We start from the raw sequence: 24,305 nt of genomic DNA on the forward strand, positions 1-24,305 counted from the left end.
GCATGAACTGCAGAACGAACTAACCCCCCACCTAAACACACTGTACAACCTCAGCCTCTCCACAGGCTACATGCCCATAGAATGGCACACAGCAACGGTTATTCCTCTCCACAAAGGAGGAGTCACAACTGACCCTGGTAACTATCGCCCCATAAGCCTGAATAGCCTGGTCTGCAAGGCTATGGAGCACATCATCATGGAACTCATTAACAAAGACATTGGGAACTTCCAAACACTTGACCTGACCCAGTTTGGCTTTGTTAAGGGCAGATCATGCCTACTAAACGTGGTTGACTTTTTCGAGACAGTCAGCAAGACCATAGACGAGTGAAAGGTGGTTCACACAGCCTACCTTGACCTCACCAAGGCTTTCGACACCATTCCCCACTCGGGAATTACAGAAAAACTCACCAGCCTGAACATAAACCCCTATATCACAAGATGGGTTGTCAACTGGCTTACAGACAGAATTCACACGGTAAGAATAGCAGGTGTCTCACAAGGCTCAGTCCTGGGACCCCTACTGTTCAGCATATACTTCTCAGAAGTACAGTCAAACACAGTAGTACTATGGCTAACCAAGTTTGCCAAATATTGCGAACTGGGAGCCATAAATAACTCTCCGGCTGACACGGACATCCTCCAAAAGGGCCTTACTGAGTAGGACACCTGGTGTCAAAGTCATGGCCTTAAGCTAAATGCCAAAAAATGCATAGTCATTCCATTTGGGAAAAAACAAAACACACACGAATTACCACATAGGTGGCAGCCCCCTTAATACAGAAGAGGTAATAAGAGATCTGGGAACCCAGGTAGATAGTAATCTCTCCTTTGACAATCATATTGCCAAAGTATACTCCACAAACGAAAATGAGGAATAAAACTCCAAACCACAAAGTAGTATAAGTAAGCACTTTCATTTGCTAAAATAAAACAAACTTCTTCAGACAATAAGTCCATGCAGTAACCAGCTTAAGTACTATACACATATGACATCATCACGTACATGAAGCAAAATTCTAGTTTTGTATGTTCATATTGCCAAAGTAGTTAGGAAATCCTTCTACGTGACCCATCTAATTACTAAAGGTTTCACATCTAGAAATAAAGAGGTTATAGTGCCCCTCTACTCATTACTCATTAGACCCATCATAGAGTACAATGCCCCATTTGGAATGTACCTCACAAGACACTTCCAACAGCTGGAAAGACCACAAAAGTACCTCACCAAGAGGATTACTGACCTCAGACATGTCCTATGCAGCCTGACTGAAAAAACTCCAGCTGTACTCAGTGGCATATCGCTTACTCAGAGGTGATCTCTGCCTGACTTATAAAGCCATGTCCAACTCAGAATTGATGGACATACTCCACCTAAAGAAATCCAAGTCACTGAGAGCCACGCAATCTAGTGAGCTAAACCTCGCCACAGCAATAAATAGAACATGATGGAGGGATAGATTCCTGTCACAGAGACTCCCCATGCTTTGGAACAAAATTCCAAATTACATCAGGCAGAGCCCCTCACTAACACTCTTCAAAAGAAACCTTGACGAGTGGATGGGTAATAGAAAATACACCCCTGGGATCACTTCATTGGCTCTGCTTGATAGAGGATCAGTTAATTAATCTATGGGGCGGCGAAAGCCAACACACTCTGACTAGGCTTATAAATGCCCTCGGGCAGATAGCCTAGTACCTACCTATGAACCTATGTGATGTATTAGGATTGTAATTAGCTGTAGATTTTCCTCTGATAAAGTCTTTTATTTTACAAGACGAAAGAACTTCACCTTGAAGAATAAATTAAGAGCTTCCAAGATCCTGGTATTCCTTGTCTCTTTCAACTTAGTTTTGCATATTTTAGTTTGGTTTTACTATGTTTGGACTGAGGTTTTTTTTGTTTTTATGGGGCATAGTGTCACCTGTGTAGTAATTTTGATCAATGGTGCCATAATAGCTAGAGTGATTTTAAAGTTTTGCACATTTCCACTGTTTCCTCTCAAGTTGCTTCCCCTTCACACTGGTTCCACTATGAGTAATTGCAAATACTTTGACTGACACATGCCTACTGAACCCCAAAACATCAAAAACCTTAAGCAATCACGTTCCACAACAGTGTCACTCCCAATATAAAACACTAAAAACATTGCACGTATATAGGGTTGCAGATTAAAACTGTGAATTCTGTTATCAGCAAATGTTTTGTCAGACTATTAATTACAGCAAAGTTTCATATAAGCAAAAGTTATTTTCCTTAGTGTGTTTGCAGCCTTTTGTAAGGATATTGGTGCAGCAGGGAAGTGGAAGGTGAATGGGAGGTTTACCCGGCTACAAAAAAAAAAAAAAAAAACAGTTTTAATATTTGTTGGTTTGACAATTTTCAATTTGGTTTTCTTTCTTTGTTTGCCCATCTACTTCACATCACCTAAAACCCATTTGACTGACTTTTATTTCACTGAGACCAAATCAACTAATTTCAAAACACTGAAAGCTCATTTGACTGAATTTCATTTCACTGAAAGCTTACAATGCTAAATTTCAAAAGACTAAACATTAAACCATAAATAACACTAATAACTACCTCTTTCCAGACATTAAAAACTACTTACTTGCCGTCTTAACAGAAACTGGACAAAATAAAACCAAACTAAGTGGGGTGCTACGCCTCCCACACCTCCCAATGTGGGAGACTGTGACCCGCACCCCCATGACTGTATACACTAACTCCCTGATTGCACTACAGTGGCGAAAAGGGCAAATACGTTTTACTTGCCTTACAGTACTCTGCTACCACTACTGCTTGGAATGCACAAAACATCCACCATATTACTTTAGATACATCCCATAAAAATGTAAAGAGACATACCCACATTTAAAAACACTACAACACTACTTTCTACATGACTATCGATATTCTGTCAGTCAGCACTGTAAGTTACAGAAATTCTTTTTACCACAAACAAGACACAGATGAATGAAAACCCACATCATATCTACGGCTTACAATTCAGTGAAATGAGATTCAGTCAAATTAGTTTTCAGTATTTTGAAAATTAGAAGATTTGGTCTCAGTGAAATTAAAGTCAGTCAAATGGGTTTTAGGTTATGTGAAGTAGACCCATATATATATATATATATATATATATATATATATATATATATATATTTTTTTTTTTTTTTTTTATTTACACATACACACACACACACACACACACACACATACACCAACTACGAGATCAAACAAGCTAGCAGAATAGGTAGAAAATGAAGAAAATACTTCACCCACCCTCTTGCGCTTTTCCAGATTTGGCCACCATAATATTTCACTAGCAATCTTTTTGGTTTGACATTCTATTACTGATCAAGTGTGCAGCAACAAACAGAAGGAATAACTTCTACATTATTCCCTCTTCTTTTTCCCTACATATTTTTTATTATCTCATTCCTGTATTTTATTCCTATCTTTTTTTAGATCCTGATGTACTATGCACCCTTTCAATACTGCCCACTTTGCTGACAGTAGCTGCAGAAAGGAACAGCAGACATCAGTGTGCCACTGTGTTATGCACTGGGCATGCTATAGTATAATGGGGGCTGAGGAGGGTACAAGATTACACATATAAGTGTGCAGAGAGGGGCGGAGCAGACATAAGCGTGTCACTGTGTCATGCATGGGGTACACTGCAGTATAATGAAGCAAAGGGTTAGTACATGATTACCCATACACGTATGCACAGAAAGGAGGAATAGACGTGTGTGTCACTGTGTCATGCAAGGGTATAATGCAGTATAATGTTGGCTGTGGAGAAGTACAGGCTTACACATATAAGTATGCACAGAAAGGAGCAGCAGACATCAGTGTGTCACTGCGTTATGCATACGGTGTGCTATAGTGTAATGGGGGTGGGGGCTGAAGAGTAAAAGAGTAACACAGGATTGCATATAGAAAATATCTTGGTAGGTGACCTTAATATTGACTGGCATAACTGCTCTTATCAAAACCCACTCTCCCATATTAATCTACATGGCCTAACCCAACTCATCACTTCCCCCACAAGAACAGACAAGAGAAACAAACATCAATCCATACAGATTGGATACTTGTACTCCATCCTTCACATATATCACTACCTGGGTGTCTATCAGACACCCTCAGTGACCACCAAGCCACATTTCTACTCAGATCTAAAACTCCACAACTGACTCAAGTATCCATGTGCCAAATTAGAAATAAAAAACATTTCAGTCTGTCCCAACTTTAAAAATGACCTAAAAAGGTGTAACTGGACTCCCCTAAAAAAACTACCTCTTTATGAAGCAGTTTTATACTTCAATACAACCTTCACAAATATCCTTAACCATCATGCCCCCCCCCCCCAGAACAACAAGAATTAAAATGAAATATGATCCCTGGCAAACCCCAGATACAAAAACCTTCCTCAAAAACAGAAACAAAGCCTGGACTAACTTCCGTAACACCAAATCCCAATCAGATAAACAAATATACCTAGAACTACACAAGAAAGCCAAAAAATGTATCAAAACAGATAAAATTTCCTACTACCAAAAGTTACAGGATAAACATATAAACACCCAAAAAATTTCTGGGCAGCAATTAACTGTATTCTAAAACCAGGAAAAATATCAACCCCGCCCCTAAAACAGTAAATAACCAAGACAATATTCCCACACAATTTAACAAATTCATTACAGAAACTATCCTAGCCCTTGCAAACAACAAACCATATCCCAACAACCTAACCCCTACCAATACACCATCCCACCAGTCACAACAAACAACTGCCCCAACTTCAGCTTCCACCCAGTACCTTCCAACACCATTGAAAACCTACTCCTAAAACTCAAACCAACTACCCTAGCCACTGATAAATTACCCGCTGAATACCTTCAACTAGCCACTGAAGCCACAGCATATCCTGTTTCCATCCTAATAAACAGCTCTATCTCCAAGTGTAAAGTACCCTAGCTTTGGAAAATATCTAATTTTATCCCACTGCACAAAGGGGGCAGCTCTCTTGAACTCAATAACTACCGCCCAATAGCCAAACTACCCCCATTATCTAAACTCTTAGAGAGGGTAATACACAAACAACTAATGCAATATCTCCTAGAAAATAAACTAATATCAACACAGCAACATGGCTTTAGATCCTTCCACAGTACCACCACCGCACTTACAGCATTTACTAACATCATCAATAAACACAGAAATAATGGACTCCTGGTATCTGCCATATTCTTAGACTTATCCAAAGCGTTTGATATGGTCAACCATGCAAAACTCCTTCAGTCACTATCCACTCTAAACCTTACCATCCCTGTCATCTCTTGATTTAAAAGCTACCTAGAGGGAAGGCAACAAGCTGTAATATGGCAAAACCAACTCTCTCCCTCCCTTTTTGCCTGTCTCCCTAGGGGTACCCCAAGGCTCCATCCTGGGACAACTGCTCTTTACCCTCTTTACTAATCAGCTCCCATCCAATATTCCCAAAGCCTCAATATGCAATATGGAGATGATAACCACCATAATATGTGCAGCCAACACATTCTATCTCCTTCACTCCCAAACACAAGAATGCTTTTCCCTAGTTGAAAGTTGGATCACTAAACAAAGCCTCATTCTTAACCCAGGAAAAACTAAACTACACCTCTTTAGTTCCCACAGATCCATACCTCCCTCTGATAGTTTTACAATCTCCTCTAATAACAAAACCACAATCACCCCTACCAATCACACCAAGATGCTAGGGGTCAAAATTGACAATCACCTTAGATTTGACCAATATATTTCCTTAACCATAAAAAAAGTTCTTAAAAAACTTGGTCTACTCTATCGCAATAAGAAATTTCTCTCTGACCACTCCAAAATTACAATAGCCAAGACACACCTAATAGTCACCTTTCTGTATGCCTCCCCTGTGCTTACCAATCTCTGCAAAACTGACCTAAACAAACTCGACAGTTGTGATAATAAGATCGCCAGATTTTCAACAGCCTCACCCATTAGAACGCATCACTGTGACTGCCTCAAAAAATTCAACTGGCTAGAACTCCCACTACTACTTCAACTCAATCAATTATCACTAGCCCACAAAATAACACACTACTCTGACAACACCCCAGCTCTACAACAACTTCTTCAACCCTATACCACTTCCAGAACCTTAAGATCTAGCACCCAAAACCTCCTCAAGGTTACCAAATATGACAATGAAGCTGGTAAGCTGGTCTACACCACTACATTTCAAAAATCTGGAACTCCCTTCCTGCCCATATAACTGGCAACAAATCCCTGACCCAGTTCAAGAAACTAGTCAAAATTCACTTTGTGAATAACCGACTATGCTCCTGCATCACCCCTGGCTAATACTTCAATTCATTTCTATTAATTACTTAAAAACAAACCTAAACATCCAAGAATTCTGATGTATAACCTAACTTAACTTAAGACTGACAAACTAACAAATTCAGAACCCATTAACTACTTAAGACTGCAACACTAATTGCACATCCTGACTCTCTAGTGCTGATAGCAATCTATCCCAGGAATGTTGTGCTTTGTACTATCTTCAAAAGTAAATACCATAGAGTACTAATTATTATGTATGCTATCTTATAAAATGTACTGTATGCCAAAGTGTATTCCTCTACATATGTTTTGTCTGTAAACAAAAATAAATAAATAAATAAATAAAGTTTTCTCTTGGAGCTTTTCTCCCCAGGCCTCCACTGAAAATGGACTTGTATCTAGTTGGACTCTCCCAGTCAACAAATGAAAAACAAAAATAAATATATACGTATGCATATAAGGGAGTAGCAGACATTATTGTATCACTGTGATTAACACAGGACACACTGCATGGAGGCTGAGGGGGAGTATGTGATTAATTAAACACAAATGCACCGAACGGAAGAGCATACATGAGTTTGTCACTGTGTCATGTATGGAGTAGGGGTACAGTGCTGCATAACGTAGCCTGCGGAGGAGTACAGGATTATACATATATGTATGCAGAGAAGGGAGGAGCACATGTGAGTGTGCCCATATCCAGCTTTAGGCACCAGTGAACTTTGTGATCTCTTGGAGCCCCTGTCTACAGCAAGTTTTCTTAAATCATTATTTTGTTGTTTGTCAAAGCGGGAAAAGCTAGTACAGCAGTCTTGTGTACTTAATAAACCAGGTGAGTCATAATACTCTTACTTACATCTCCTTTAAAATTCAAAGCTATCTCTAGTTATAGTAACACTGCTTTGTCACGTAACGGGTTCCACAATTTCATTAAATGTTTTACCAGTGACATAACTAAATTCTGATGTTGGGCATTAATTCCTCTGAAATTACAAATTGCAGCTCGCTTTAGGCACCTGCAATACTTGGGGCTACAGACAGGCCTCAACAAAAGCTGCTGCTTGTAGGGTAAACGTAAGGAAAAAAAGAAAAAGATTATCCATTTTCTGATTACATAACCTTGTTAGAATAATCAGTGAATGAACACGACCACGCTAAGTTCTAAAGGGCAGCACTCAGAAGTGACTGATCTCAGTGCGTACCATGGATTTGAAGAAAAGCTGGTGCCCACGAGCTTCACAGATGTTTTTCTCTTTCAGGGAGTTTTATAAATTCAGGAAGTACACAGATACTATAACTCTCAACTTCTTCGCACAAGAGATCTAGGCAAATCCAGAAATAATAGCTAAATAAAGGCTCAAAATTAGGACCACTTCTTAAATATTACTCTAATTTAAAAAGTGAATAAGACAACATGTTTTCCATCGATTGGCATTTTTGAACAAAAAGTACAGTGATGTCTGGATTTATTGATTGTCTGTCCTAAATGATTTATTACTAAATAAAACTTTTTATGAGGTACAGAGCAAAATCATGAGGCAATATCAGGGACATTTTGTGAAATCAGAGGCAGTGACAGCTATCCAATACCCCTCAATGTAGTAAGTAAAGGTGACTTACCCCCGCTATTGTTTGATAACTGCTTAACAACTCTCATTGCTCTTCTGTGGCAGTACCAGTGTTGCACAATGTATTGGCATTTGCTAAAATCAGCATAAAACTTGTATTGCTATGGCTTTTGCTTGTGTGTGTGTGTGTGTGTGTGTGTGTGTGTGTGTGTGTGTGTGTGTGTGTGTGTGTGTGTGTTTGTATATGTGTGTGTCAGTGTGTGTTTTGCATTGTAAAAGTAACAAGCTGGCAGTAATTTATTTTACTTTCTAGCACAGATGTTGTCAGCATTGCCATTACACTTGTGTGCACGTGTGTGGGGAGGGGGTGGCCGCAGTGTATTAAAGAGTAACAACTTGACCATATTTCTTTCACTTATCACACACATAGAGCTTACTTATGATAAGAGGCTATCTTTAGTGATTTGGCACCCAGAGAATTTTTGTGAAAGCAACTGCTCATTGCCACTGTGGTGCCTTTAGTAGCATTGCCTTTTCACGGTGCTTTGCTCTAGTTCAGTTCTTGGCTATGTTTTTTTTTCCTGTGGAGTCTGCGTGCCTTTTCTGTCTGTGTGTGCATCTGTTCATGTACACTGGTTAACCACAGCACCTCAAAACATGCAATAGGTGAAATGGGATTCCTTCAGGTTCTTTGATGGTAAACAATGTGAGTCTGTGTGTGTGAGATTTTTTTCTGTGCACAAACACAATGATGACAGGCACATATATAGCTCTTCTGAGTAGTGGCAAAAGAAAAAAAATTCAGTTAACAAGTAATTATATTTCAAAATTAAGGCATAAAGTATGGATTACAGTCATATTAATAAAGACCAGAATACACCAGCCAGAATCAATAGACAAATATACCGAAGATGTAAATATTGAAACCATCTATGTCCAACTCCTAGACTTGCTAGTCTTGCAGGACCCATGTTAGCACTCCTTCCTGGATCTGCAGAGGTAGGGCATTTCAGTCACCAGTGTTTTTCAGCCTTGTGGGTTTTAACATCTTAGACTTTTTGTATGTTTGTCTCAGGATTCTGACTGGCGATATTCTGGTCTTCAGTAACATGATAGTAAACTGTAAAATACATCACAGGACATTCAGACACTTTGAGCTTATATACATCTGGTGGTCCCCAAACTATATAAAATGGCATGGACTTAGTGGTAGCCTTTGCCTTCATCCCCAAAGCTCAATTCTGGGTCCAGTTTTATTTAGCATCTTTATGCACAGTTTTCCAGTGGATAAAAATTTGTGGATGAGTAAATATACAGACGATATAAAAGTCATTTCAGTTATCTTTGGTTTATTTAATCAATTCTCCACAGTCATATTTGGATATTTTTTAGTTGTGCTTCAGAGTGTGATATGAAATTTAATGTCAATCACACTGTGTTTTCCATTTTGGGGAATGGAATCCTGAATATCCTTATACTTTGGATAATATTAAGATCAAAGATGTCAGTGTTGTAAAGTATTCAGGCAATAAAAATGATCCCCGGAATTCAAGAAGCTCAACAGAAGGAAGGTTTTAGCCTTGCACCAAGTGTCCGCACTACAGATGGTGCAGTAGCACCATATGAATATGTATGAGGGTGCGCTGCTGCACCCTCGACATGCACAGGAAACGTGTGCGAGTGCAGGGGGCGTGTACAAGTGCTCTACGGAGGCGTAAACATGCCCTGACAGTTACAAAACCTACTATGCCTGCTAGTAGAGCCCGCCACTAATAGTAAGTCAGTAATTCAGTGTCCGTGGATACCGAAATGTATGCTAAGCATACAAGAGTGTGCAAGAGCACTGAAATAAAATCGAAGTAGTAAACACACAAGCACATAGTGGAATGTTGAGCCCTGTCCCTAGAACTTTCACAATTAGATTCCCCGTGTCCCTATTATACCTTTGAATTGCTGCAATTTCGAAGGTGTAAGCAAAGCGCAGCATGTTTGCACATCATTGCCCTCCGCTGATCGTAGCTTACACATCAAATTCAGTCAAATAGATAAACACATGCGGAATCATTGTAAATGTCAATAGTGATCTGCCTAACAAACAGGCATTCACTGTTCGAGCCCCATGTGGAATGCATGTCATTTTGCTGTAAAACCGACATAAGAGTAGCACAAGATATTTAATTTAAATATCATTCAAGCAAAGTGGCACTGTCATAATGAATAAGGCACTAGTAAGCAGGTGTAAGCACAAATAAGCAGCAGTAAATACATATAAGTACCAGTAATCAAGTCTGAGTGCGCTTGCATGGGTCTAAGCAGTGCCTAGCATAGGAAATGTATATAAGTAAGTATAGATATATAATACATATATATATATATATATATATATGTATATATATATATATATATATACACACACACACACACACATATATATATATATATATATATATATATATATACATATATATATACATATATATATATATATATATATATATATATATATATATAAATATCTATCTATGAATCTATGAAGAAAGAACGACATAACAATAAAGCATACAAAAGGAATGAGAAGGGAATCAACAGCAACCCGAGTATTATATAGCACTGTCAGTGTATGTCATATCAAGCTGGGCAGGAGTGAGCAAAGCACTGCTACTCACACCACAGGCAGGATATTACCAGGATATTACCAGTGGGAGTAAAATTGTTGATCTGCTAAGTCTACTTTACACACAGAGGGTAGTCCCTGGTGGGACTACCTAAAAATTGATAGGCTATTTGGCCATCCGACCATTACACAAGCAAGGGCAGGTATGTTCAAGGACTAAATGGTGGGAGAGCCTGAGAATACATGGGTTGGGACAACATACGTGCAGGGCCCCTAACGCTCAGGAGAGGGCAATGTGTGGAGGTGCATCATGGCTGCGATAACTGGACAATGGATATTATGCGTGTATGTTGAACTCGGGTGGGGTGGATGAACTATGGGTATGAAATTATGGAGCCAGGCATGCCAGGGTTGGATGGAATGGTTCTAATTGGATCACCCCATGGAGATCAGCAAGGTCGTTATAAGTATATATGCATAAACACATGCAGACATCAATATGTAGAAGTACATTCTCTGTAACACATTCATTCCATTTGCAGACATAAATAACATGAATGTGCCCTTACAAATCTCGACAGTAGATAGAATAATAGGTTGTGCATAAGAGGGAAGGGACAACACTGCTAAAATGCAGAAGTGTGTACAATGTCCAAAGACAGTGCTGTACTGAAAAAAAAATGAAATGTGAGGACTTTCCCACACATGGAATCATTCCTGTGATCTGCCTGCTACGGCGACGCCAATTACTAAACCGGTCTATTTGGAAAAGAAATACATCAAACACATACATAATTAGGCTCTCATGTGTAACGTGTGCGTTACCACATAGTCATACTTATAAAATTTATTGTAGTGTCATGTTAACGGGAGTAAGGATGTAATGAAGTATATAGTCTAACCTTGACATAAGCACTTGCGTGTCCCATGTGGGACAACCGAAAAATTGTGAATAGTGTCCTTTTGGTCGGTCATGTCTCCAGTGTTTGTGGACTAAAAGTTTGGGAGTTCTGAGGACACGTGGAGTGAGTCAACCAATGGGATAGGTCTATAAGAGTAGGGAGTGGCCAATGTGTAGCAGTGTGGATATACCGCAAATCCAACTGGAGAATGGAAGACTGCAGTGTTAGGGAGGCGTTGGGGTGTGTGTTTGGGGAACCAGGAGCCATGAGTATATATGCAAATGAAGCAGCACAGCAATAGTGTATTGGTTAGAGCAACCGCCTAACGCACAGACATTTGCATACTGAATCCCACTGCATCACATACCATTTACCATCAGTAATCTGTACATGAACATATTGCGACATCTGTCTGCTATATAACCTGCAAAATAACAATTAAAAGTTAACTGGAGCGAAGTGTCAGTGTCATAATGAATAAGGCACTAGTAAGCAAGTTTAAGCATATATAAACACCAGTAAGCATGTGTAAGTGCGTTTGCGCGGGGTATGCATTGCTTTACAGACACACACGCACACACACACACACACACACATATATATATATATATATATATATATATATATATATATATATATATATATATATATATATATAAATATATACATATATATAAATATATGTAAATATATATATATATATCTATATATATATGTATATATATATATATATATATATATATATATATATATATATATATATATATATATGAATATAAAAAGCTAACCAACAGCATGTAAAATACAGCCAGACTGGATAAAAACTCCAAGGGCCAATGATCAAAGGATGCACTTCATCTCCAGCAAATGCAAAAAATCCTTTTCAGCACTATAAAGTGCCTAGCATTTATTTCACATAAAGTCAATCCACAGGAAACCAACAGATAATAAAACACTTTGTCTCATTTATTTAGGCAGAGGCTCAAACTAAAAATTACTAAAAATGATTATGCAACAAACAAACATAACGGATAAGTGCTTTCAGGTTAGTACATCAACCTTTCATCAAATCCATATAATAAAAAGGCACCAAAAACTTTTTAAAAGACTCTGTGCCAATGGCACATCAGTTAGTGTGATCACGCCCATCTACATCATGTCGAACCCGCCTTTTCAGCCTCCCTAATGCAGGCTGTATGGGAAAAGTAGTATTTAGCCCAAGTTTCAGATGTGCTTGTAGTTTGCCAATCCAATGCATTTCTTCCTGTTCAAGTCTGCTGATAATGTCACCACCCCCCCTTTTGGACATATAAACAACTTTCAAAACCCTAAAAGCAAAACTATGGTTGGGATTAGCTCAGATGTGTTGTGCTAATGGATTTTTAAGATCTTTAAGTCTAATGTCACTAATGTGCTTAGAGAGTCTCTCCTTCATTTGTCTGATTGTTTTCCCTACATAAAACTTTTCACATCTGGAGCATGTTGCTAGGTAGACCACGTTCCTCGTCGTACATTCTGCATAAAAATTAGGCACATATTTCTTCCTAGTAGTAGGGTGCACAAAACAATTGTCCGTGCAGATGAATTTGCACATAGTACATCTCATACACTGAAAAGTACCTTTCCTTGTTGATTCAATACTTGGCACCAAATAGTTCTCTTTACATAAAATATTTTTCAAATTACTGGCATTTCTGTAGCTAAAACTTGGTTCTTCACCCACTATTTATCCACATTCATCATTGGATAACAGAATCTTCCAGTTCCTCTTTATTATTTTACTCACTTCATCTGTATCCGGGGTATGTGTGAGAATGATTCTCAGTCTCTTTGAACCATTGCTGACTTGCCCATGTATTGCATTCTCCTGTTTACCTCGTAGGAATGGTCTAGCTTTACTCTCCCTTTCACTCATTACTTATATTTTATTGATTGTTACTTCCTTTTCTTTATATCCTCTCCTTTTTAGATGTTCAGACATCTCATCCATCCTGTTCTTAATCATAGCATCATTCAAATGTATACACGACATCCTTAAGAGCTGACTTCTCATAATATTCTTATAGGTGCGTCTTGGATGTATACTATTCCTTGGCAGTATATTATTTTTCCAGCATTCTTTCCTGAATAAACTGGTTTCTAAACCACCATCATCGTTTTGCTGCATCCTTACATCCAAAAAATCCATTTGTCTCTCACTAGAAAGTTCGTACTACATTCCAAAAATGAGTGAAATTTTTTTCACTTCCATAATGCTACTTTCCCATAAGATGCATATATCATAGACAAATCTCTGATACCGTCTAAGATGTTTTTCCCATGGATTCTCTTGGTAGATCACTCGTTCCTTCCATCATGCCAACACTAAGTTTGCATAACTGTTGGCACATGGGGTACCCATGGCCACTCCACAAACTTGAATATATAGTCCATCATTAAATAGAAAAACATTATTGCTGAGAATCATCTCCATTCTCACTTTCCCCGATTTCCAGGGACATCCCTGATTTCGACTCACTTTCTAACTCTGTCCCACTTAATCCCTCCTAAAACTAGTGACATTTGGAGTAAAGGTGGTGAATTACACATAATGAATAATTACAACAATTAAGGGTTATAAACATCATTTACCTCAGAAAATGTGTATTAATTCATATGTTCTGAGTCTGTCAATGTGTCAGATTAATAGCACTAATAATTTAAATGTGTCCCTGATGTTATTTTGACATGTCCCTGATTCAGTTGGTAGTTTTCCTCAATCGTATGAGAGGTCTGATAGGGACAGAAAGCACATATTCCACCGACAACTTTAGAAAGATGATAGAATATTAGGTATGCAGTAGCATGACTCGGCTGAAGGATGTGGGTTCCAAAACCCAATTACTTGTTTGTATTGAAGAGTGTCAGTTTTGATGTATTAGCCAAACAGGTGCAGATTGTAACAGGAACACACCAATAACATGGATCAAACTCTCGACAGGCAACAGATTCCATACAATCGAACGGTATGCTTTTGCCTAATGGGCAGCCATTCCCGTTACTGTAGGCATGTAATCCGATGTAATAGCCATCACAAGGTAATATCGTAGTCCTCACTCCCACCCAGTGGTGTTAGTGTCAGATGCAAACACCAAATGCAGTGCAGTTGCAAGTGTGGGAGCAAGCGGGTGTAAGCCTGTTTGGCCAATAGTAGGCGAAGCAATGTAGAGGCTAACTGAGTGTATGAAACTGTAACTGGAGATTAGCATTGCTTAGCCTCATGCAAACCCGCTCACAACTGCTTTAATGTGCCTTATTCACTCCGTATCCAACAACCTTTTTCTTCTGCCCAGCAACAATATAAATGGCCTCTGCAAGGTTTGAATCTAGGTCCCTGCACACACAGCTATTGTGATTTACCATTAAGCCATGGCAGATATACAGACATCAGATGTAATCCCAAGCATATCATCCAGCGCAGTCTTTCAAGAGTATAGGAAATGTATTCCATCATGTAGATGTATGTGTGTGTGTTCATGTCCAGATATAGACACATACATATATATAGATATATCAAGAACATCCCATGTGACAACAAAGCATTACAAAGGAATGAAAATGGAAACACCAGCAATGCCTGTATTATGTAGTAGTGTTGTCCTATGTAATGTCAAGACTCCCTCAGATAGACATGTGTCATTAATACACGCAAACATTTGTACATTGGCCAAATACATCACTCTGTGCATTTTATTTACATTAACACAGCAGTTCCTGTCCAATCATTATGTGATAACAGTACTCTTGCAAGATGCTGTGTGCAATATCAGCATCATGAAAAAGGTAAATGGGGTAACCATAGAGGGACCGGTAGTGTTGTGTGCACATTGGGGTCATCTGCATCATGTGTACCTGGAATCTTCAGGAGTCATGTGCATACCAGGATCTTGTGCCAGAGACAGGAGTGAGGACAACTGGAGTATGTTGTGATGCATATTAAAAGGGTTACATGTGTCCAGTGGACACGTGTGTGTGAAATGGACAGCTATGTATGGGGCAACTGTTGTTCTAGTAACTGATTGGCCTTTTGTTTCCATAGGGTGAGAGTGGAATGTGGGGAAAGGAGAGTAGGTATGCTTATGGAGGATAGGTTGGGTAGGATGACAGACAAGACAGCATACAGGGTTGGTATACAACACATGTAGGGGAATACACCTTGGACGGGGAGGGGTGTTTGGCAGTCATAGGCCCATGATCCCCTAGATGGAAACAGTGGGACGGAGGTCCCCAGCCATGGGCAGTCACCACTGCACCAAAACAGCTGTAAAGGTGGCAGTGCTGGGGGCCATACATATACATATATATATATATATATATATATATATATATATATATATATATATATATACATATACATATACACAGACACAGCTATAGCCATATATATATATATATATATATATATATATATATATATATATATATACACACACACACACACACACACACACACACACACACACACACACACACACGCACACACACACACATACGTCTGAACACCCTTTGACACAGAAGGGCTCCAAAGGAACTGACATGTATATAAAACAGAGGCATCCCTTGTGTTATAACATTTACATCTTAAGCAGTTCACAAGAGAAGGGTTAGTTGTTGTGTATGTGGAGTCTGGGGTACGGAATGATGGCTAATGTAATCTACCCCGGGGATTGTGGAGTTAGGGTGGGGGAATGATGGGTATGGACTTACACCCCAGTGACCACTTCTGTGTCACTGCTCGACAGTGGCACAGGAAATAACATACCCAACTGTAGTCATGCTTGACTGTGTATTCTTTACCATTTCAAACTATGTAATAGTTTGTAGAAACCAGTCACTACAGCTGGCTACCATGGTTTGCTAAAAGACATTACATGTGTGTATGCCTGGCTACAGGGTAGTTCATAGGTTCATAAGTTCATAGGTAAGTACTAGGCTATTGGCCCTTGGGCCTATACAAGCCCAGCCAAAAAGGTACCCTGGCTTTTGCCACCCAAGAAAATTATTTTCCTGTGCCACTGTCAAGCAAAGCCACAGAGGTGATCCCCAGGGTGAATTTCCTATTTCCCATCCAATCATCAAGACTTTTCTTGAAGAGTGCTAATGAGGAGCTTTGTTTGATATAGATAGGTAGTTTATTCCAGAGTATGGGAAGTCTCTGGGACAGGAATCTATCCCTCCGGCATGTTCTGTTTATTGTGGTGACAAGGTTTAGGTCTCTAGAGTGTATAGCTTGGAGAGATTGGAATTTCTTTAAGTGGAGCATGTCCAACAGCCCTGGGTTTGACATAGCTTTGTATGTTAGGCAGAGATCACCTCTGAGTAGGCGATATGTGACGTAGTAAAGCTGGAGTTCTTTGAGATGGTCTGCATAGGGCATCTGTTTGAGGCCAGTAATCCTCTTTGTGAGGTATTTCTGCTGCCTTTCCAGTTGTTGTAGATGTCTTGTGAGGTACATACCAAAAGGGGCATTGTACTCTATAATGGGTCTAATGAGTGATGAGTAGAGGGGAACAATCACCTCTTTTTTTCTGGATGAGAAACCTTTTGTGATAAGGTGTGCCACGCAGAAGGATTTCCTGACTACTGTGGCGATGTGATTATCAAAGGAGAGACTACTGTCCACCTGTGTCCCAAGGTCTCTTATCACACTTTCGGTGTTAAGTATACTACCGCCTATGTTGTAGTTCATGGGTACAGAGTTTTTACTAAAGGGGATGACAATGCACTTTTTGGCATTGAGCTTGAGGCCATGGCTTTGACACCAGGCATCTGTCTCAGTGAGGCCCTTTTGTAGGATGTCCACATCATTAGGAGTCATCTGCAAACTTCATTAGCCAAAGACCTTCTGTGTTAGCCTGTACTTCAGAGAAGTAGATAACAAACAGGAGAAGACCCAGGACTGAACCCTGTGGTACTCCACTTGTCACTGGTCTGAAGTCGGATTTGGAGTCTACTACTTTCACATTGTGGGTTCTGTCAGTGAGCCAGTTGGCAACCCATCTTGTGACATAGGGATTTATACCTAGTTTAGTGAGTTTATCTATAATTCCAGAGTGGGGGATGGTGTCGAAAGCCTTGGCAAGATCTAGACAGGCTGTGTGAACCACCTTACCCTTGTCTTCAGCTTTGGTGACTGCTTCAAAGAAGTCTATCAGGTTTAGGAGACATGATCTGCCTTTTACAAACCCGAACTGGGTGGGGTCCAGAGTTTGGAGATTACTAATGTCTTTGTTTATAAGTTCCATGATGATACATTCCATGGCCTTGCAGAGCAGGCTTGTCAGGCTAATGAGGCAGTAGTTCCTGGGGTCTGTGGTGGCTCCCCCTTGTGGAGTGGTATAACCATCGCTGTGCACCATTCAGCAGGCACAAAGCCTAAGGTGAGGCTATGATTGAACATGGTACTTATGTGGGGTGCCAATTTGTTCTGTAGTTCATGTAGAACGCAGCCTGGGATGTTGTCTGGTCCCATGGATGCTGTGTTCTTGGCTTTGGAGAGTGTGGTTTTTACCTGTGCAGCCGTGATTACAGGAACTTTGCATTCTTCCGGTATAGAGATGGGCTCTTTAGGGGGTGAGAGGGGGGTAAAGTTAGCACTGAACCTATCTGCCAGGATATTGGCAATATCAGTTGGGCCTGTATATTTAGTGCCATTGTGCTGTAACTCAGAGCAGGTCTGAGTGTTGCCATTGAGATTCTTGCCATAGCTATAAAATGCTTTGTGGTTGTCTTTAGAATCAGTGGAGATTTTGTTTTCATAACTAGCTTTGGAGGATTTTATCAGGGATTGCAGCTTCTTACTGAGGCTGACCAGGGAGCTCCTCCACTCATGGGATTTTACTCTCTTTTGCAACAGTTTCTTCCTTCTGTTGTATAGTTTGTTTATGGCAGGGGACCACCAGATTGGCTTCCTTTTTTGGAGGATAGCATCTTGGTTCTGTTTGGGATAGCACAATCTATGCAAAGTGCTTATAAAGTGCAATTGTGTAGGATTCAGTAGTTGTAACTGTATTGTCCATCTGCATGAGTGTCATGAAGTTCACCACTTCTGTCTTAAGATGCATGATGCTGGCTTTGGAGACATTTTTTACCATGGTTTCCTTAATGGGGGGTGGGGGCAGAATGTGGATATCTAGGGTAATTAGCTTATGGTCGGATCGGACCAATGAGGTGTTGATGTCAGGTGTGGAACACTGGTCACTCATGTTGGTAATGACTAGATCTAGGATATTGTTGCCCCTGGTGGGGGTGTGGATAAGTTGATCCAGGGCATTGGAGTTTATGAATTCCAGAAAGCATTGAGTGAAGGAGTTGGTGCATGAGTGGTTTTCCCAGTTAATGGTGGGGTAGATGAAATTGCCCATTATTAGGGTGTTTGGCTGAACCCTAATATTTTCCAGTACATCAAGAAAAGAAGAGTGGGAATGCTGGGGCATGGTGGGGGATCTGTAGCAAGCTACAATTTGGATTGCAGTCACACACACAAACACTCACACACTTGCCAGTATTGTGCATACACATCTTGCCTATTTAAAGGTAACTAGTACAGTGGTATGCAGTCGGGGTATGTGCCACAGAATACATACAATTACACTTACTGATTCCACTTCTGAGCTGGGTGACATCACAGGACCAATTACTTGCAGTGGGGAGGGGGGAAGAAAGAGGTTTAGCAGTTGACAAGGATAAAGGCCAGTGCAAAAGGAGGTATCACTTTGGAATGCAGCAAAACCTGCTGCCATGACAGGATGCAGACACAAATACACACACACAACCACACTCAGCCATTTGTTGACACACACACTCCAGCATTTGCTGAGACACACACACACACACACACACACACACACACACACACACACACACACACACTCTCAGCCATTTTCTGACACACACACTCAAGCATTTGCTGTCACACACACAAACACACACACACACACTTGACAGTGGGGGGATCAAAACACCTGCCTATCTACAGATCACTACTATAGTGCTACGCAGTTACGTGACATGCCACAGTGATAACACAGTCCAAGGCAGTCAGACTGCCATTCTAAGATTGAGGACAACAACAGGGAGACTGACAGTCACACAGTACATAGCTGTAAACCTGTGTGTTTAAAGTAGGTGTCCATTACAACCTGTATGCACAAATAAGATGCATCCTCTGCAGGTAGGCCTGAGAGGTATAGTTGTAGCACAACAGGAACCTGAACTGGAGTATGGCCATCTGTGGAATGGACAACTACTATCACTATACAGGGTTACAGTGGGCATGCTCATACACTTAGTAGCACAGGGCCATTTGGGATGCACTATGACTACAACTACACACTGTTATACTGGGCATGCTCATACACTTAGTAACAACGGGCTTGTTGGATGCACTGACTCAAATTACACAAGGTGGCAGTGGGTACGCTCATACACTTAGTAGCACAGGGCTGTTTGGGATGCACTCCGATTCTAACCACAGAAGGCCACAGTCTGCATGCTCATGCACTTACATGTACCGAACACATTGTAATGGACTCCTATTGTAAACACACAGGTTTACAGCTATGTACATCTTAGCTGTCAGTATATATGCACATCATACTGGTTTACTACATGATACCTGTATGTGCCCTGAAAATTATATATCTGTGTCTGTGCTGTGTGATACACATGCATACATGTACATTAAGTACTGACATATATATGTTAAGTATACACATTCATGCATGTGTGGACGTGACAGATAATAGGTTAACTGGGTCACACAGGTGGATGCTACCTACAGCATGTGTCACACACCTTGCTGCCCTGAAAGGCATACATTGATAGCAGGTTGTGGACAGTGGCATTATACATGTAACAGTGGCATGTGCAAGCATAATGTGTGAGCCACATTGTGCAATGGTACTGAGGTGTAGGTGTCAGGATGACCTCTCCTGGCTGTGTTAGTAGTTGTCATTATTAGCAGGACTGCTACCCTAACTATATCTCACATTGGTCATATACACAATTTCTGCTGCTGTCCGTCACCTTACATGAGGCATTTGCTACCAAGCACATTATTACCACTCACAGTGATGTCATGGTACAAGTGGCAACTGCTAGACCAAAACAATGAGCCAATGTTCTGCTGTTATTATGAGGTTGTCCAGTGTCTGTCATTCTGGGCTGTCATGACTGAATGACATGCCTTCAACACAGAGCACATGCATCCATGTTTCACGTGTGTGTGGATAATACCTAGGTGGCATTTACCCATATAGCTGCATTCCAAGACAAATGTCCTACACACAGAAGTTACACCCTGACACCTACAAGACAATTGCATTGGATGCTTATGCTAACCAGTGCTAGATGTGTGGCTTTAGTAATCTATTTGTTCAATGTAGAACCTACAATGGGGAATACTGACAATGGGGAATACTGACATCTGTGCAGTGAGGAACACCTGGCTGAAGACTCTGTAGTGCACACTTGCACTACCACCATATACCTCAGATCCAGACATGTGGGCCATAACACTGGTATGGACCATTCCAGGTGGTGGTGTACACATATTCATAAAGGCTACTCGCATGTAAAGACCACTACTCTGACATAACCCATCACAGATGAGTCAGGTACAGGCAACAGTGGCAAATGCTGCATTCTAGGATGTATCCCCATATACATCCACCACTTTGTTCCCAGACTACCAACACACATCCATATGTGGTATGGCACAATATGGTAGACCACCAGATAACCCTCGATTGGTAATCTGTACCTAGGCCTACATCAACTGTGCAAAGTACCCATGTACAGACACAGCTGCATAATGTGATATGCAATGCAATAATACCACTGTTTGTAACCAGCTCAGTTGTACACATACCAGGGTCCCTCAGATGTTGTCAGCAGTAACACGGTCGACTGTTGCTGTACACCAGTAAACAACACCCTCATGGTTGGATATGACCTAACTGTACCTGCCCTGGATATGTACATCCCACACTTATACAACATAAATAACATTACCATGGCTTTCATTATCCTTTCTACATACAGGTGGCTACAGTCATTACACTCATACACATGGCAGATAGCATGCTAACAGTACATAAGGTTTGATATCTGTGTTAACCGAGGTAATATTCCCTCTCTACTGGTCACCCATGACACCTATCATATCATACAACACCCCATGTGGCATGTATGTCTCCAGACATGTCCAGCTAATGGAATGCCTACAAACATACCGACATAACAGGATCATAGAACCTACACAAGGCCTCTATTGACAGACTCAGGGAAATCCAGCTCTGCTCTGTATGTTCCTGAGTGGTCACAGGTGATATGTTCATGACATATATAGCCATGTGTGGCCACAGCTCCCACATATACCCCATGTCAACAATTGCACACCATGCATGCTGTGTGCTGTCTGGACATTAGCTTTAGTACCACAAAAGCCAGTACATGCTGGGGTGAGATGTCTACAAGCCACAGACCTCGCACATGCTTGAATGAGTGTACTGCCTAGCTCTAATAGAGCACATTGCTGGCACTCTTCCAGTAAACATGAGGTGTGTGTGGCAAATATGATGTGCTCACTGTTGACCATTACAGTGCCCTGGCTTTATCATGGCACTGTCAAGTAACAGTTTGTAGGAGCATTACATGGAATAATGCTGTGTGTGTCTCACTGATATGTGCTGTTGTCATATATGTACACATGAATACAATATCCATTATGGTGTAATGCTCAGCTATGTTTCACACATGGCATGGGAAGGTGTGGAATGTATCCTCTTGACCTGCTAGTGCACTTACTGATGTAGACCGCATATGTGTACATGTACTGATGTTTGTGTAGATTCCATGTGTGTGCAGTGGCTGATGTCTGTAGGTGACATTGTCTTAGTACATCATGCTGTTGCAATACAGCCTCAACATTGCCAACTGTATATGGTGATATGCTCTACATACAGTAAGCGGTACATAAGGTATGGACAGATGTTTGGACATGACTACTAAGTGGTGGGGCTTCTTTGCAGATGAATGATTACTGAGGACAGCTCACTGGTGTGTTACAACCAGTCCTACAAAACCTGTGTAACTGCTAAGGTCAGGTTTTGTTAACTGAAGTGGAATACAGACAATGTAGAATGCTGTAAGGGTGACACTGAAGGCAAACCTCATGACACCTGTAACAGTAATACCTCCCCTGTGCATATATTGTGCATATATCAGCACAGCTGGCAAAGGAAAGTGTCAGTAAGCTTTGTACCGGATGCGGTAGTGCTGTACATCTGTAATACCTGTCATGAGATAGGCAATTGTTTGATTCACAGTACTGGCATGTGTGAGTGTGTGTGTGTGTTCATATATGTCACATATGGTTGGGAATACATCCCACATGTTATTACTCTCCTGAACACTGTTGTTGACACCAGTAAAGTGTGAAGTGTATAAAGAAAGACATAGGCAGATGGTTGAACCTCACACATGTAAAGTGTCTGTATGGGTGTGACATAGGTGTACTTCTTTGTGAATGCCACAGTGTGTGTGTGTGTGTGTGTGTGTGTGTGTGTGTGTGTGTGTGTGTGTGTGTGTGTGTGTGTGTGTGTGTATGTATGGCAGTCCAGTCCCTGGAGTGAGGCTGTAATTTACCATAGTGAAATGTTAATGCCCCCTCCCCCCATCCACTCAGTGCAATCTAGCATCCCTGTTGATATCATCAATCATACACAGGCATTCTAACCACTTGTTAACATGTACACCCTGGGGTGTGACCTGTTGTTACATAGCCTACTGATGGACCCCCTCCCCACATACACTCACTGCACTGTAGTATCCCTGGCAATGTCCTCGATCTTAGGCCATTCCAACTACCTGTACATGTGTAATCTCTGTGCCACATCTTGTAATTGCGTAGTACTATAAAGATGATATGCACATAGGCAGGGGTTCACATCTGAACACTGGCAACTGTGTGTGTGTGTGTGTGTGTGTGTGTGTGTGTGTGTGTGTGTGTGTCAGAGTGTGTGTTACTGTGCCTGTGAATCCCTGGGTGTGTCTGTGTTTGCATGTTGTCATAGCAGTGGGTATTACTGCTTCCCAATGAGAAGCCACTATTTCCACTAGCCTTTACCCTTGTCATCCGACATACTGCTCTTTTACCTCCTCCGCGCTCCACGTAACTATACCTGTGATGTCACCCACTATGGATGTGACAGCTCTGAACACAGTAGCTTACTACACAGCTATCATGCTCTTGGATCATTACAACAGTAAACATAATTGAAACATGGGAGAATATAACTGTGATGTGGATGCTACAAAGTGCATGCAGGTATTGTCATACTGACCTGTGGGTAATCAACATGTACATATGGGACACTAACCGCAGACACCAACATACCCCGGCACATGCAACTACACCTGAAAGAGGAAGGCAGAACATCAAGATCAACATGCTGTTAGTGTTGTTACACATGATACATACTGTCAAACGTACAAAATGCATTCTAAATCCATAATACATGATATGTCCGCTGCCTGTCAGCTCTACTCAACAACATTAATCTACAATTGTCTACCTAGTATGTTCACCCTGTGCATCAGACCATATGAGCATGTCCCTGCATTGATGGTATGGATGACAGGGATGCAGCACAGGCATCATCATATGCACAAGGTGATAATGTTTGCCAGAGGCCTAGGCTGTGCCATTGGATGACATCATGTGTGTGTGTTAGGGCCTGTGATATCATTGGGCATGTGTGGATGTTATGCGGGTGTGTTGAGGTGCCCTACATTTGTTTTCAGAG

The sequence above is a fragment of the Protopterus annectens genome, chromosome 7.part0, assembly GCF_019279795.1.
Source record: "Protopterus annectens isolate FY-2018-M chromosome 7.part0, PAN1.0, whole genome shotgun sequence".
Taxonomy (NCBI): Eukaryota; Metazoa; Chordata; order Ceratodontiformes; family Protopteridae; genus Protopterus; species Protopterus annectens.